Below are 16,621 nucleotides of genomic sequence, written 5' to 3' on the forward strand. Positions count from 1 at the left end.
GGTTTTTGAGGTTAATCTATTGCTTATGCTTAGAATGCATGATAGGCTCTTAATGATAAAAGACATGAAAAGATAAAAATTGGAAAAAAATTATAATTCATTGCTAGTTGTGGCTAGGCGCCAAATGGCTAGTAGCCGGCTCGTATTGTATGCGAGTAGTCTAGGGTTGAGCAAGATGGAGCGAAACGCACTTGCTCAGATTTAAAAAAAAAAGAATAGAAAGAAAAAATATGGTTTAATGCACAATTGATCACGAGTGAGCTCTTTGGTATTCGAGTTATTAAGTTCTTAGGGGACTTTATGCCTAGTGACCTAAGGCTTTTATAGTCTAGGATCCGCTAACCTAACGCTCGCTAAATGGGTACCATTGCATAATTCTGTTGTGGACCTCACTCATTGCACGATCAAATAAGCATTTATTTTATGTGTGGAATAAAAGCATGATTCCATAATAAACTCCAATAATCTTGAAGTGTTATAAGTCATTTTGTGTCTAGAATATATTCTTCGTATAAGCTTGTGATTTCCTTGAGGATAATTAAGTTATGGTGATTGATCTAGTTTCGAAGCATATCTGTTAAGAATTCGCACACACCACATTTCTAGTTGTATGTTACTTTGCGTGATTTGATTGATCTTTAGTTGCCTAATTGCATTTGTTGATATGTCATGTGTTGGTTGGTTTAGTCATTGCGATGGGGATCGCTGCATTCATATAAGTTGCATTCATGCATGTTTTTTATTCTATTTTTGAGTCTGTGATGCTTGAGGACAAGCATCGATTTAAGTTTGGGGGTGTGATAAGTGGCATTTTATACCACTTAGAGCGTCTCATAACGGCTTGAATTGGTGTCTTGAACTCGAGTATTTTGTGTATTTGACGCATTTTCTAGTATTTTTTGCATTTCAGGGTATAACTTGCTTAGATTGGTGGTTTTCATCAAATAAAGCTTAAGGACGTACTTGGAATCAGTCTAGGGGAGATGAGCGAAGAAATTAGCAAAAACAGAAGCAAAATAAAATATTTTCCAGAAGGGTAGCATGCGCCCGCCTGGAGAGAGCAGGCGGCCGCGCGCTAGCAGGCGCCCGCCTGGAGACAGCAGGAGACCGCCTGGGGGCGGAATTTTAGATTCTGGATTTTATTAATTCTATTACAATTGGGCTTCTGTTAGCGCTGGTTCTCTTGTGCTATTATATAAACCTTATGAGAAGACGTTTTCTATATAGAAAAGAGGAGATAATCAAGAGCGAAGGGAAGAAGATTGAGAAGACCGTTTTAGCACGCAACAACGAAGAAGAGGAAGCATGCATTTATCTTGTGATTCTTTTAATTTGTTGTAACTGTGGATGCTAGTTTTCTTTATGCTTTGAACCTTAATACTCTTGTGACGTACTTCATTATTTATTAAGTATTTTTATTAGTTTATATCGTTGTGTTATTATCATGCTTTCATATGAACCCATGGTGATGATGAGTTTTATTATGGGCTAATCGTGATCATGGGATCCTAGCGGATTTACTATGGATTTCTTTAGTTAATTATTTAATACCTTGTTATGTGGTGATTGTATGATATCTAGTATAGGTTGTGCTTATTCGTCTTATGTGCGTCGCGAACATGTAAGATAGCCTATTAATCTCTTGTGAAGCGACAGTGAATCTTGAGATTTAGAACTTGCCATGCTAGCATAGGTTCATGTATTGTATGCATGATTAGTGGGTAACTCTAACCGTTTTACTTGCCCTGTGGAATCATCATGAATAACTTGCGCTTAAATTGTTATGTTGTCAAATTCTATAGACATATAGGGTCTCAACATAATTGATGCCTATTCAACTTATATCTTAATTGTGGATGCTTGGTAAAATGGTATTCGTACAACGAAAGTTGGCGTTTATCAGTTTCGTGTTGTTCGATTAATATCATCACTATTACATGCTAAGGTTAATGACAATAACTATTGAATGAAGTAGTAATGAAGTTAGGATCTCATGTATGTTTAATATTGTTAATTTAAGTGTTTAATTCTCGTAGTAATTATTAGTTAACCAATCTTAATTGTTATTGTCTTGATATTGAAGAATAATTATACATTGGTGAGTACGTGTTAATTAGATATAACTAATCAGAGTCTCTGTGGGAATGAACTAGAAATCATTCTATATTACTTGCGAACGTGTATACTTGCGTGATTTATTTAGCGCATGCTTTGTGCCTAACACCTTGACACCAAATTAGCACCAAAATAATGCTAATTCACCTGATTACCTAGATAATGCCTGGAATGCAAAAACACTAGAAAACACGTTAAAACACTTAACAACTTGAGTACAAACGAATCAATTTAAAGCTTATTAGAGCATTATAAAGTGTCATAAATGCCACTCAACATACGCCCAAACTTGAATCGATGCTTGTTCTTAAGCATAAGCAGACTCAAAGAACAAGAAATTAAAATATGCATGAATGCAACTAAATGAATGCAACGATCCCCATAGAATAACTAAACCAATCAACAAGCAACACCTCATCAAATGCAGTTATTCACATAAAGATCAATCAAAGCCCACAAATCAACCTACAAATCAAAGACGTGCATGTGTGCAACTACTTACAGAGATACTATCGCAACTAGATCGACAATCATGACTCACTACTTATCAAAACAATCGCCAGTTTATAAATAGAATAAAGGTCAGGCTCAAAATAATTTATAACACTTCAATTCTTATATCGGAGTTTAACATGGACTCACGCTTTTATTCACAACAAAATAACACAAGTATGCTTATTTGATCGTGTAATGAGTGGGGTGCACAAAAGACTTATACAATAGTACCCATGTAACGAGCGTTAGGTTAGCGGATCCCAGACTATAAAAGCCTTAGGTCACTAGGCACAAAGTCTCCTAAGAACTTAATAACTCGAGTACCAAAGAGCCCATTCGTGATCAATTATACGTAACACATATTCTCTTTTTTCTCTTTTTTTTCAACAAATTTCTGAATGAGTGTGTTTCGCTCCATCTCATTCAACCCTAGACTACTCATATAAATATGGGCCGGCTACTAGCCATGTGACACATAGCCACACAACTAGCAATAAAATTCAATTTTCTCTAATTTTTAAATATCCATGTCTTTTATTATTAAGAGAATATCCTAAATTTTAAATATAAACAAGCGATTACACCTCCAAAAATAAACAAACCATGATCATGATCTAGCATTCTAGCAACCTATAAGACTTAGTGAAATACAAGTGTCTCTAGCATGCAAATTAATTCGATAAGACTCAACATCACTAAATACGACATCACTACACTAGCATCAATATCACCAATTAATCGGAAAATCATCTAAGGGATCATGTTATAATGCAAATACATGAAAACTATATGAACAAAATATCTTAAAAACTACCAAAAATTAAAAAAAAACTACATGGAAAAATATGCAAACTATATGAACTAAACTAACATGAACATGCAACTATATGTGACTCACACAAAAACATATTCCTTCAACTACTACCCCCAAATTTGAAATATTCATTGTCCTCAGTAAAGGTAATAGTAAGGAATTCAGGCATACCTACTGCGAATCAGAATCATCACCCTCAACGGGTGGAGTGTCAGGTGTATCAGGAGGCAGATACACGGAGTCCTCACCAAAACTTGGCCACTGGATGTCAACCCCGGTGGCTCTAAATGCAGTCCCAAGTGCCTGGGTGAGATCGTATGCAAACCGACTATGGATGTCGTGCATCGCATCCATCCTCCTAGCTAGACGCCTATACTGTGTCGAACTCAAACCAACTCCAATATTTGCTCCTGCTGCCTCCTGCAGCTGCTGCAACGAACCAACCTCCTCTCCTAACTGAACTCTCCAAGCTGCCTTACTCGCTTGCTGCGTACCACCAACATACATCTGATCATGGGGCACACCTCCTGGCTGATGATCAAATGTGTAATCAAGCCCCTTAGGATCGGGCTTACCTCCTCCGCACTCAACCATGTTGTGCAGCGTAGAACTGTCAATAGGAGCACTGGGAAGCTGAAGCTGCTCAAGTGCGGGCCAGTGAACACCAACTGCCACACACAACTTCGTAACCATGGACGCATACGGAATAGCACATGTAGTACCTCCTCTCAAGAATCTCAAAATCCCTGATAAATCACCATCCCCAAATCAATGTAATCACCCTAAAGAATCCCCCGCAGTAGACGAGCACGCTCCACAGTAATCTCATGCACATGCGAAGATGGCATGATGTTAGCACAAATAAACGAGTTCCAAGCCCATGCAAACCTGTTCATGCATGACGTAGGGAACGTGGAGTGATCAGTAGAGCCCCTCTTGAACTTCCAATGAGTCTCAGGCATACACAAAGTCGCAACAATCAGATCCAAGTTGAAGTCCTTGGGAGTCTTATCGTTTCAAGTGTCCTGACCCACCTTCCTCGCGAGCTGCTCAATCACCGTCCTTATAGCCTCTGCAGTATACTCCACAGCCCTCCCTCGAACCACCATAAAGCCATTTTTCTCCGCCTTGGCATTAGCATAGAACTTCCGCACAACACTCATGGGCACAGCAGCGGGAGCCTCACAAAAAGAAACCCAGCCCATCTCAAGAATTATCTACAACAGCTTACCATCCTTCCCTGATAGCAGAAAACCTCGCTCCTTAGCAATAGGCTTTGATAGAAGCCTCGTGTACTTCTCTGTAGCCTCAGGAGTAGAAAACCTTGGCCTCACATTAGCCGCAGATGAAGAATCGGTGGTGTTGCTGCTAACTTGCGTTCTTTGCCTCTTCGGTGCCATTGGGATTGAATGAGAGAGAATAAGTTAAGAGTTTAAGAGAGATTTGTGTTTGAGAATTTGTGATGTGGTGTAGAATTTTGTGTATAAGTGTATGTATTTATAGGTGAAGAGGTGAGAATTCGATAAGGAATAGAAGTGGGAATTGATTGTGGGAATCATGGGAATAATGGGTTTGATTTGGAGAGGGAATTATGGGATGTGGAAGAGTAAAATTCAGGTTGGAATTAATTTTTTGAGTAAAAATCCCGATTCTCTCTTCATTCTTCTGTTTTTATTTTTTTTCGAACAAAGACCCGGCGCGGGCGCGCGCTTAGACACCGCGGGCGCGCTCACTCTTTGGAAAACTGGCGTGGCCGCGCGCTTAGATAGCGCGGGAGCGCTTACCTTCTGGAAAAATTGTGCGGTCGCGCACTGGATCAGCGCGGGCGCGCTTGGTCACTGCAGTTGGCCCTAATTTTTTTCTTTTTCTGATTTTTTTATGTTTTTCTCCTTTCTTCTTGCTTCGTCTACCTACTAATGTACAACAAACTTGGGTTGCCTCCCAAGAAGCGCTTTTTTTACGTCGCTAGCTCGACGTAGAACCTTGAGCTCAAACGGAAAATAGAACGGCACTAACCACATCGCGGTTTGTCGTGTCACCATAGTAATGCTTTAACCTCTGACCATTTATACCTTGAATGCCTGGCCCAGATCCTTCTCAAAAATTTCCACCGCTCCATGTGGAAACACAGTTTTGATTATGAAGGGCCCTGACCACCTTGACTTCAACTTTCCAGGAAAAAGACGGAGACGAAAGTTGAAAAACAGAACTTGTTGCCCCGGCACAAATGATTTGAGCACTAGACCCTGATCGTGCCACCTCTTGACTTTCTCTTTGTACATTTTGTTGTTCTCATAAGCTTGAAGTCGAAACTCGTCAAGTTCATTCAATTGAAGCATCCTCTTCTTTCCATCCGCATCCAAGTCAAGATTCAATTTCTTCAAAGCCCAATCTGCCTTATGCTCGAGCTCCACAGGCAAATGACACCCCTTACCATAGACCAACTAAAATGGCGACATTCCCAATGGGGTCTTATATGCTGTTCTATATGCCCAAACAGCTTATTTAAGCTTCAAAGACCAATCTTTCCTCGACGGAAACACAACTTTCTCTAAAATGTGCTTGATCTCTCTATTAGACACCTCAGCTTGACCATTTGTCTGAGGATGATAAGTCGTGGCAATGCAATGATTCACATTATACCTTCTCATCATAGCAGTGAACTTGCAACTGCAAAAATGCGACCCCTCATCACTGATTATGACTCTTGGAGTTCCAAACCTTGTGAATACCTGTTGTGAAGAAAATTAAGCACCACTTTTGCATTGTTTGTTAGAAATGCCTTAACTTTAACCCATTTTGACACATAATCAACTGCCAACAAGATATACTGATTGTTACAAAATGAGACAAATGGCCCCATGAAGTCAATTCCCCAAACATCGAAGACCTCAATCTCTAGAAGCATATTAAGTGGCATCTCATCCCTCTTAGACATATTACCCACACGTTGACATCGATCACATTTTAAGACGAACTGGTGAACATCTTTAAAAAAGGTTGGCCAAAAGAAACCTACTTGAAGAACATGAGCTGCTGTCTTTTCTCCACCATAATGTCCTCCATAAGCCGTTGAGTGGCAATCTCACAAGATCCCCCCCTTTTTTCTGTAAGGAATACATCTCCTGATGATTTGGTCAGTTCCTTGTCGAAAAAGAAACGTCTCATCCCACATATACCACTTTACTTCATGTAGAAACTTCTTCCTTTGAGCGTAAGATAAGTCAGGAGGCATGATATTACTCACAAGATAGTTCACAATGTCTGCAAACCACGGTTCTTCTTCTTGCACTCCAAATAGCTGCTCATCGAGAAAAGACTCATTTATCAATGTCTTATCCAATAAAGTAGCATTAGGATTTTCTAAGCGCGAGAGATGATCAGCGACTTGATTTTCACTCCCTTTCTGTCCTTGATCTCTAGTTCAAATTCTTGAAGCAAAAGAACCCATCTAATCAATCTAGGCATCGAGTCCTTCTTTGAGACGAGATATCGAATTGCAGCGTGATCAGTGAAAACTGTCACCTTAGTCCCAAGTAGATAAGATCGAAATTTCTCAAAATCATAGATAATAGCCAAAAGTTCTTTCTCCGTAGTAGTATAATTCAGTTGAGCACCATTTAGGGTCTTACTAGCATAGTAGACCAAATGAAATATGTTGTTCTTCCTCTGTCCAAGAACTGCTCCAATTGCATAGTCACTCGCATCGCACATCATCTCAAAAGGTTCATTCCAATCAGGTGCAATTATGACTGGTGCCATTATTAAACTCTTTTTCAATGTTTCAAAAGCTGCAAGGCACTCGTCATCAAACTTGAAAGGAACATCTTTCTCTAGCAAACTGCACAATGGCTTTGAAATTTTCGAGAAGTCTTTGATGAAACGCCTATAGAAACCCGCATGACCAAGAAAACTGTGAATTCCCTTAACAGAAATAGGTGGAGGCAGATTCTCAATGACCCCCACCTTGGCTTTGTCCACCTCAAGACCTTTACTAGAGACCTTGTGCCCAAGAATAATGCCCTGTCACACCATACAGTGGCATTTCTCCTAATTGAGAACCAGATTGGTCTCAACACACCTCTTGAGAACGTGTCCAAGATTTCGCAAGCATTAATCAAAAGAATCGCCAAATACAGAGAAGTTGTCAATGAACACTTCCATATTCTGGCCAAACATATCAGAAAAGATGGCCATCATACATCTCTAAAATGTGGCTGGTGCACCACACAGACCAAAAGAAACTCGTCTGAAAGTGAAAGTACCAAATGGACAAGTGAAGGTAGTTTTCTCCTGATCTTCTGGAGCAATACAAATCTGATTGTAACCCGAATAGCCGTCCAGCAGACGGTAGTACTCATGACCATCCAATCTATCAAGCATCTGATCAATGAAAGGCAAAGGGAAGTGATCCTTTCAAGTTGCTTTGTTCAGCTTCCTGTAGTCCATGGAAACTCTCCACCCCGTGACTGTTCTAGTAGGAATAAGCTCATTCTTCTCATTTGCTACCATAGTAATACCACCTTTCTTCGGCACTTATTGAACCGGGCTTACCCATGAACTGTCATTAATAGGGTAAATGATCCCTGCATCTAGCCACTTAAGAATTTCCTTCTTCACTACTTCCTTCATAATTGGATTAAGTCTTCTTCGCTGCTTGACCGTAGGCTTGCTACCTTCCTCTAGCAGAATTTATGCATACAATAAGAAGGACTAACTCCCTTTATATCTACTATAGTCCAGCTAATTTCTGATTTGAACTCTCTCAGAATCCTCAGAAGCTTTTCCTCATCACTACCCGATAGGTCAGATGCAATAATAATAGGCAAGGTAGATGCATCACTTAAAAATGCATACCTCAACTGCCCAGGTAAAGGCTTGAGCGCAAGAGTGGGAGCTTCCTCCATAGATGGCTTGAGGCATTTAGGAGCTTTGTTCAATTCCTCCATTCTAAGAGATTCAAAAGGCATATATATCTTCCTCTTCCAGGGAGAAGCATTCAAATACTGCAATTGTTCTTCACCTTTGTCATCTTCACTATCTGAATTTCCCAATAAGGCTTTCTCTAAGGCATCGGACCTTAGAAATTGATCAAGTTCTGAAGTAACCACGGAATCAACCAACTCCACTTTTAGGCATTCCTCATTTTCTGTAGAAAACTTCATAGCATTGAACACATTAAAAGTTACATCCTAATCCAGCACTCGTATCGTAAGCTCACCCTTCAGCACATCTATCAGGGTTCGGCCGGTTGCCAAGAAAGGTCTTCCCAAGATTATGGGAATCTTCTTATCCTCCTCGAAATCAAGAATTACGAAATCAGCAGGGAAGATGAGTTTATCAACCTTGAACAAGACATCCTCCACAATACCTCACGGATATGTAATAGAACGGTCGGCCAGCTGCAAGGTCATATAAGTCAGTTTTGGATCAGGTAAGTCCAACTGTTTGAAGATTGACAAGGGCATCAGATTGATGCTAGCTCCCAAGTCACATAAGCATCTGTCAAAAGACACTTTTCCAATAGTACACGGAATAGTGAAGCTTCCTGGATCTTTAATCTTTGGAGGCAACTTTTGTTGCAGCACAACACTGCATTCCTCCGTAAGAGCGACTGTCTCTAAATCATCTAGCTTCACTTTCCGAGAGAGAAGACCTTTCATAAACTTTGCATAACTAGGCATCTGCTCAAGAGCCTCAGCGAAAGGTATGTTGATATGAAGTTTCTTGAACACCTCCAGAAACTTCTCAAATTGCTTGTCCAGCTTTTTCTTCTGCAGCCGCTTAGGAAAAGGCGGTGGAGTATAGATCTTTTTCTCCCCTGTATTAACCTCAGGAGGAGTGTGCTCAACAGTAGTCTTCCTTGGTTCCACTTCTACTTCCTGCTGCTCTACTTCTTTCTCAGCCTCAGCTTCTTCAGTCAACACTTAAGTTTGTTCGGGATTCGAAACCTTTCCAGATCTTAAAGTGATTGCCTTTACATCTCCTTAGCTTCCCTCTTTCCCGGCACTTCAGTGTCACCAGGTAGTGTACCAGGCCGACGATTAAGCAAGGCATTGGCAAATTGCCCAATCTGATTTTTTAAGGTCTTGATAGAAATGGCTTGACTCTTGCACATAAGTTTCAACTGCTCTAATTCAGATTTTTCATTGGTTTGTTACAGCTGGAGTTGTTGTCTTGGTGCATATTGCGGTTGCTGAAAACCAGGGGGGTTGTACTACTTAGCTGGATATTGCTGATAAAGCTGTTGAACTGCATTCTGAGTGTTGCTCCAACTGAAATTAGGATGATTGCCGTTGTTGGGATAATAAGTGGCTGGCACAGGTTGCTGCGAACGCTGAAAGTTGCTCACGAACTGAGCTGATTCACTAGAAATTACGCACTGATCAGTCTCATGGGCACCAGCGCAAAGCTCACAGACACTAGCAATTTGATTAACCCCATAATTAGCCAAAGTGTCCACCTTCATCGTCAAAGCCTTAAGTTGGGCAGCTATAGCAGTTGCTGCATCCAACTCCAGAATTCCTGCTACCTTTCCCTGAGTCAGTCTCCGGGAACGATTCTGGTACTCATTAGCAGCCATCAGTTCAATAAGTTCATAAGCTTCATCGTTGCTTTTAGCCCACAAGGCTCCTCCTGATGCTACATCAAGCATGGGTCTAGAAGTAGCACTGAATCCATTGTAGAAGCAGTTAATAATCATCCAATCAGACATGCCATGGTGTGGGCACTTCCTTAGCATCTCCTTATATCAATCCCAAGCCTCACACAGAGATTCTCCAGTTTGTTTAGCAAACTGAGTAAGAGCATTCCCGAATACAGCAGTCTTCGCCATAGGGAAGAATTTAGTGAGAAACTTTTGAGCAAGATCTTCCCAAGTGGTGATAGACCCTGCTGGTAGAGAATGTAACCAGCACTTAGCTTTGTCCCTCGGAGAGAATGGGAAGAGTCGCAGCTTGATAGCATCTTCAGTCACATCATTGAATTTGAAAGTGTCACAGATCTCGATGAAATCCCTCATTTGCATGTTGGGGTCTTCAGTAGGAGAACCCCCAAACTGAACTGAGTTCTATATCATCTGAATCGTGCTTGACTTGATCTCAAAAGTGTTAGCCCTGATGGCTGGCCGGATGATGCTTGACTAAATGTCATTAATCTTAGGCTGAAAATAGTCCATCAAAGCCTTAGGATTTTCTACTTGATCACCAATCTCTACTAAAGTTGGTTCCTTGACTTTCTCTTTTTCTTCTACCTTCTTTTCTTCCTCAAAAACTTCCCTTCGAACCACCACAAGTTCTTCCTCGGCTTTATCCAGAGTTCTCTTACGAGTACGTGAACGCGTATATATACACCCTCGCTAGAATACCTGAAATAAGACAAGGAAACAAATAAGTAACAATGTTCGAGTCAATGAACTTTAACGACCACTGATGGAAAGCACATAAACTATAACGCAAGTATACGAGTTCGCAAGTAGTATAGAATCTTTTCTAGTCCATTCCCACAGAGACTGGCTTGGTTAACTAATTAATTCAAGCATTTAAGCAGCAATGTATGGTTATTATTCAATGCTAAGACGATAACAATTAGAGGTTGTTTATAACTAAGAATTAAACTAACAATTATTACTAAGAGAATAAGATTAGTTGAATTAATATATATAAAAAAACATGGGATTCTAACTTCATTAAATACTTTATTCAATAGCCTTATTGTTCTCAACCTTAGCATGCAATGGTGATGATACTAATCAGACAACACGAAACTGATAAACGCCAACTTTCGTTGCACAAGTACCATACTACCAGACATCCACAAAAGAGATAGAAGCTGAATAGACACCAATAATATTGAGACCCTATATGTCTATAGAATTTGACAATATAACGGTTTAAGCACAAGTTATCTATATTAATTACATAGGGCAAGTAAGATGGTTAAAATTACCTACGAATCATGCATAACAATTACATGAACCTATGCTAGCATGGCAAGTTCTAAATCCTTAAATTCACTTTCGCTTCATTAAGAATTAACACAGTATCTTATAAGTTTGCGACGCTCATAAGACGAATACGCACAACCAATACTAGGTTATCATACAATCACCACACACTATGGCATCAAAACAATTTAACTAAAGAAATCCATAAATAAATCCGCTAGAACCCCACGATAATGATTAGCCCATAATCGGATTCATCATCAACGTGGGTTCGGATGAATATATGGTATAACAAATGTAGTCTTTATAAGGAATAAATAAAACCAAGTACAAAACAAGATTAAGGTTCACAAATAAGAAAACTAGCATCCAAGTTACAACTTAAAACAAAGATTTACAAGTAAAAATAAGATCTTCTTCATCGTCATTGAATCGTGCAAACACGGTCTTCTTACGACTCTCATTGATAAGTCTCTGGCTTGATATCTCATTAAAAATGACCTAAAGTTATTTATATAGCAGCCATGATCAGCAGAGAAGTCCAGAAATCAGTCTTCTATTCAAACGAGATTCTTGAAACCCGACCTGGTACGGGCGCGCTGGCTCTCTGAAGTTCGGGCGCGGCCGCGTGCTTGATCAGCGTGGGCGCACTGGGCTTCTGCCAAAACTTTGACTTCTTTCTTTTTCTTGCAGATTTGAGCCGGTCTTCGCGAGCTTTATTTCTTAAACACCAACCTAACACCATATTAGCATCAAATCAATATTAATTCACCTGATTCTCAGATTAATGCCTGAAATGCAAAAACACTAGAAAATACATTAAAACACCAAACTTGAGTACAAATACACCAATTCAAAGCTTTACGAAGCGTAATAAAGTGTCATAAATGCCACTCAACAATAGTTGTAATCAGCTTCGTCATGTCTGTCCTTTATCCAAGCAGACCAAACTCCCTTTTTCAGTCAAGTAGTAGACGTGCGAATAGTATTTTTTTGTTAATTCATTTATATTTTTGGGGCCCTTATGCTTCTGCTACTCACACCGGTTGTAAGTTTTTCCTTACAATAGTTGATGACCATTCTTGCAATGTCTGGACCTTTCTTTTTCCTTCTAAATAACATGTTATTACTCAACTTCAAGGTTTTTTTGTTTTTGTGGAAAAATAATTTTTAAGACCAGTGTTCGTCAAATTCGTAGTGACCATGACACTGAGTTTTTCAATGCCATTCTTTTTTACTTTTTCTATGATAAAAGTGTTTTACATCAAGCATCTTGTGTGGGTACTCCTGCTCAAAACGGTCATGTTGAACTCAAGCATCATCAACTTTTATCCATTTCTCGTTCTTTACGGTTTCAGTCTGGTTTGCCTATATGATTTTGGGGTGAGTGTATTCTAACAGCTACCTATATCATAAATAGGATTCCCACTCCTATTTTAAGTCATAAATATATATTTTTTAATGCCTTAATAACGAGCTTCCAGATTATATCTTATTCAGGGTGTTTGGCTGTTTGTGTTACGCTTCTTTTCATGATTCTGACAAGTTTGAGGCTGGAGCATTTCGTTCTATCTTTCTTGGTTATCCTAATGATCACAGGGGCTACAAATTATTGAATCTTGACACCAAGTATTTGTTTGTTATTCGTCATGTCATCTTTCATGAAACAGAGTTTCCATTCTTTAATGGTACTCATTCCAAGACTACTTCTGAAGCCTTATTTTATTTCTCGTTATCACTGACAAATTTTAATTACTTCTATTTAATTTTCTAGTAAATTTCCCCATGCCCTTGCTTTAACAGCCGTTGTTGTTGATTATATTCCTGATGAGAGGATTGTTAATGTTTTTCCACAAACATCAATTAATTCTCCTTCTTGACTACAATTAATTTTCAGAAAAATGATTCACATTTAGCAGCCACCACTCCTGACATTTAAACAGCCAACAATTTTGCACTTACTGTTGATTTTGAGCCTTCATCTTCTGCACTTTGGCAAGACATGCCTCATGATTGTGATACTTTAACTGACTTGGCACCTGAGGTTGATTTGATTTCTTCTTCTAATGATCATTTTCTTAACAAATCTACTCGCACTCATAAACGCCTGGCATGGTGGACTGATTATCAATATTAACCAAGTTTAGTCAAATACCAATATCCAACTTCGTGTCAATTTCTTCTTTCTCTCCAGCTCATGCTACATTGATGATCATGAGCAGCTCAATCGTATATGAAAGTTTATATGGTTGATTCTGCTCATGATCATCTCATTTATAAATTAATCAAATCGATTTATGAATTACAACAAGCTTCTCGTCAATGGAATAGGAAATTGACTGATTTTTCATTGGTGCTTGGTTTCAAATAATCTTTGGCAGATTATGTCTTATTTGTTCATCAACAAGGCGATTTTTCTACTGTTGCAGTCATCTATGTCGATGACATCTTATTGACTGGTGTTGGTGAGACTGCGTAGCTGTATGAATAGTTACGTGATAACTCAACACGATAACAATACTAGAACAGGACAGGTTAATAACATTACGTCTACACAAGAAATCAGGAAGAATGAAGACAAGGAAAATACAAAGAATCAGAAGATTAGAAGAAGGCCTGAAATCTGTCTACAGGTCACTGAAAAAAGTTCATTAATACGATCATGCCTCAGTGAAGAACAAAGGTTAAAGACTTTCAGGGTTTCAGAAATGTTGAAGATTCAGTATACAAGTACTACCGGAAGATTTCAGTGTATTGGCATTGATTGAAGATAGACAGTGTTCGAATCATAGGAATCTGAAGAATTGAAGACAGGGTATAGACAGAGGTTAATGAAGACGTTGTCTAAAGTACCATAAAGTATTCCAGTGAAAGTACAGTTGTTTATTGACAGTCAGTGTCTGAAGCGATAAAGTTGAGGCAAGCTTAACAATGTAATCAAGGCTACAATACGAAGACCTGAACCGGGGTTAGTCGTCTGTGAACCAGACCAGTTGCACTAGACATCAACAGCTCATGAAAGGAATTTGGGTATTATTTTTAGAAAAATTGTTAAGTTGAGGAACGTACTAGGATTGAACATTTATCTGTTAAAGTACGAGAAGAGGTGCACGGGTACAAAGTTAAACATCTCAGGGGACTGGCGAACCTCAAAGTTTAATTGATAAATTAAATAAATTTATTTAATGGACTTTAATATAATTTATTTAATAAACTTAAAATGATTTATTTTATAAACTTTAAAAAAGTTTATTTTATAAATCTAAATTAGTTTATTATATAAGTTATATTTAATTTTGTTTTATAAATTAATTTAGTTACAATTTAAACTTAAAAACAAAAGAAAAACAAAAGAAAACAAAACAAAAAGAAAACAAAACAAAAAAAAGAAAAAGGAAAAAGATAATAAACAGAAGAAATCAAAACGTGTACATAGTTTTTGGTTTGAGGTCTTGATGTTTAAGTACAAAGTTGTACTAGTAACCCCTATGGTCGCCACGGGGGAGTTAGAATAATATAAATTAGTTATTACTACTAGTCGCCATAGAGAGCTCATTCCTCCTATGCCTCCCTGGTCGCCACAGAGCAAAACTACTCCACCCTGTACATCTTGGTCGCCACAGAGATGTTGTACCTGGTCGCCACAGAATCCTCAGCCACACAATTTTATTGGATAAAGACTACACTTTGCAGCAGAAGAATTCAGCCATTCAATTTTGGATTAATTTCTGTTCATCTTCTCTCCCAAGAGAATAGTGAATATGGCAGTAAAGATTTACAGAGAAGCTCAAGCTTTTTGTATATCCGTTTAACTTCTCACTGGAGTAACGTTATAATGGCCGATTTAATTCTTGTATATTCTTAGGGGAATTATAATCGTTACCCGATAATTAAATCCTAATACAAACAAAAGCTAAATCATTGTATAGGATTTGATTTGTAAATCTTTGTAAAAGCTATGAACTTTATTGTTCGTAGATTGTAACCGGTTAATTTATTTACCGGAGTATAGCAACACCCCTCGAGGATTTATATACGAATATATATTTCCCCGAATATCTTGTGTTCCTTGTTTTTATCGTTCCAAACACTATTTCTCTCAAGAACACAAAACCACTAACCGGGCACTAAATCTATATCCGCTAAATATTCGAAAGAATTTTTAATTAGTGATTATCGTATTCAACCCCCCTTCTACGATAATTCGGGACCTAACAATTGGTATCAGAGCTGACTGATTGATATACAAATCAAGATCCTTAAAAATAATTTATTTTATTAATTTTTCATTTACATAAATTTATTTTGTAAATTTGATTTAGAAAATTTATGTTATAAATTTAATTTAAATAAGTTTATTATATGAACTTAATTTAAATAAATTTATTTTATAAATCTAACTAAATTAATTTAGTACTTAAATTTTAGTAAATAAAAGTTTTTTAATTTGAATTTATTTTTTTTGGTTTATGGCTGCCAATTTTGTTGTATTGCTGCCAGTTTCTTATGTTTATTCTTGTACATCTTGCTTAACCAAGTTCATTCACTTGGTTTATTCATTTGATTTAAGTGAATGATTGGCAGCCCTGGATTGTACTATTAGCTGGCAGCACGAGCGGATCTTGGCTTATGGCAGTGCACGCGCAGGACATCGACATACACAGTTGGATTGCAGTTACACATGCAAAGCTTTATTCAAACAGTCAACTTCTCCTTGTGTTGCGACAGCTCCCAGATCGATCGCCACAGAAGAGTCGCCATACAGGGAAAAGACGGCGCACAGTACTGCTTCCTCCTTCCTGATCGCCACATAGCATTTGTTCATAATTTTTTTTAACCCCTAAAATAATTATTTCTTATTTATTTAATTTTTCATAAAATTTAAAATTCTTAAATTTATATTTTTCTTAAATAATAATTTACATTTTATTTAATTTTTAAGAAAAATCGAAATTCTTGAAAATTAGATTTTACGTAAATATTTTATTTTTGATTAATTTATTTTCTAAGAAAATTAAAATATTGGAAATTTAAATTTCTCTTAAATATTAAATTAAGGGTACTCAAAGGATTGGTAGACTCAGGATTCCTCCGGGCTTTTAAAGTGGATTTTAATCTTTTGAAGAAAACAAAGACCATGTGCTATTCAGACGGAAAATTCACGAACATGGAAATTATAGGAAATGGTTTTCTTACTCCGATGGAACTGATTCCAAGACCTACAGAAGTAAATTGTGGAACTTTCTCAAAGG

The 16,621-nt window shown here is 38.0% G+C and overlaps 1 non-coding gene across 1 annotated transcript; it reads left to right on the top strand.

The window, feature by feature from the left end:
* Positions 1 to 10,137: 10,137 nt before the first annotated feature.
* Positions 10,138 to 10,244, top strand: LOC141681432 (small nucleolar RNA R71). Its single transcript, XR_012558866.1, has one exon. It is a non-coding gene; the product is annotated as a small nucleolar RNA R71 (small nucleolar RNA).
* Positions 10,245 to 16,621: the final 6,377 nt, after the last annotated feature.

The sequence above is a fragment of the Apium graveolens genome, chromosome 8 (genome assembly GCF_009905375.1).
Source record: "Apium graveolens cultivar Ventura chromosome 8, ASM990537v1, whole genome shotgun sequence".
In the NCBI taxonomy this organism is placed as follows: domain Eukaryota; kingdom Viridiplantae; phylum Streptophyta; class Magnoliopsida; order Apiales; family Apiaceae; genus Apium; species Apium graveolens.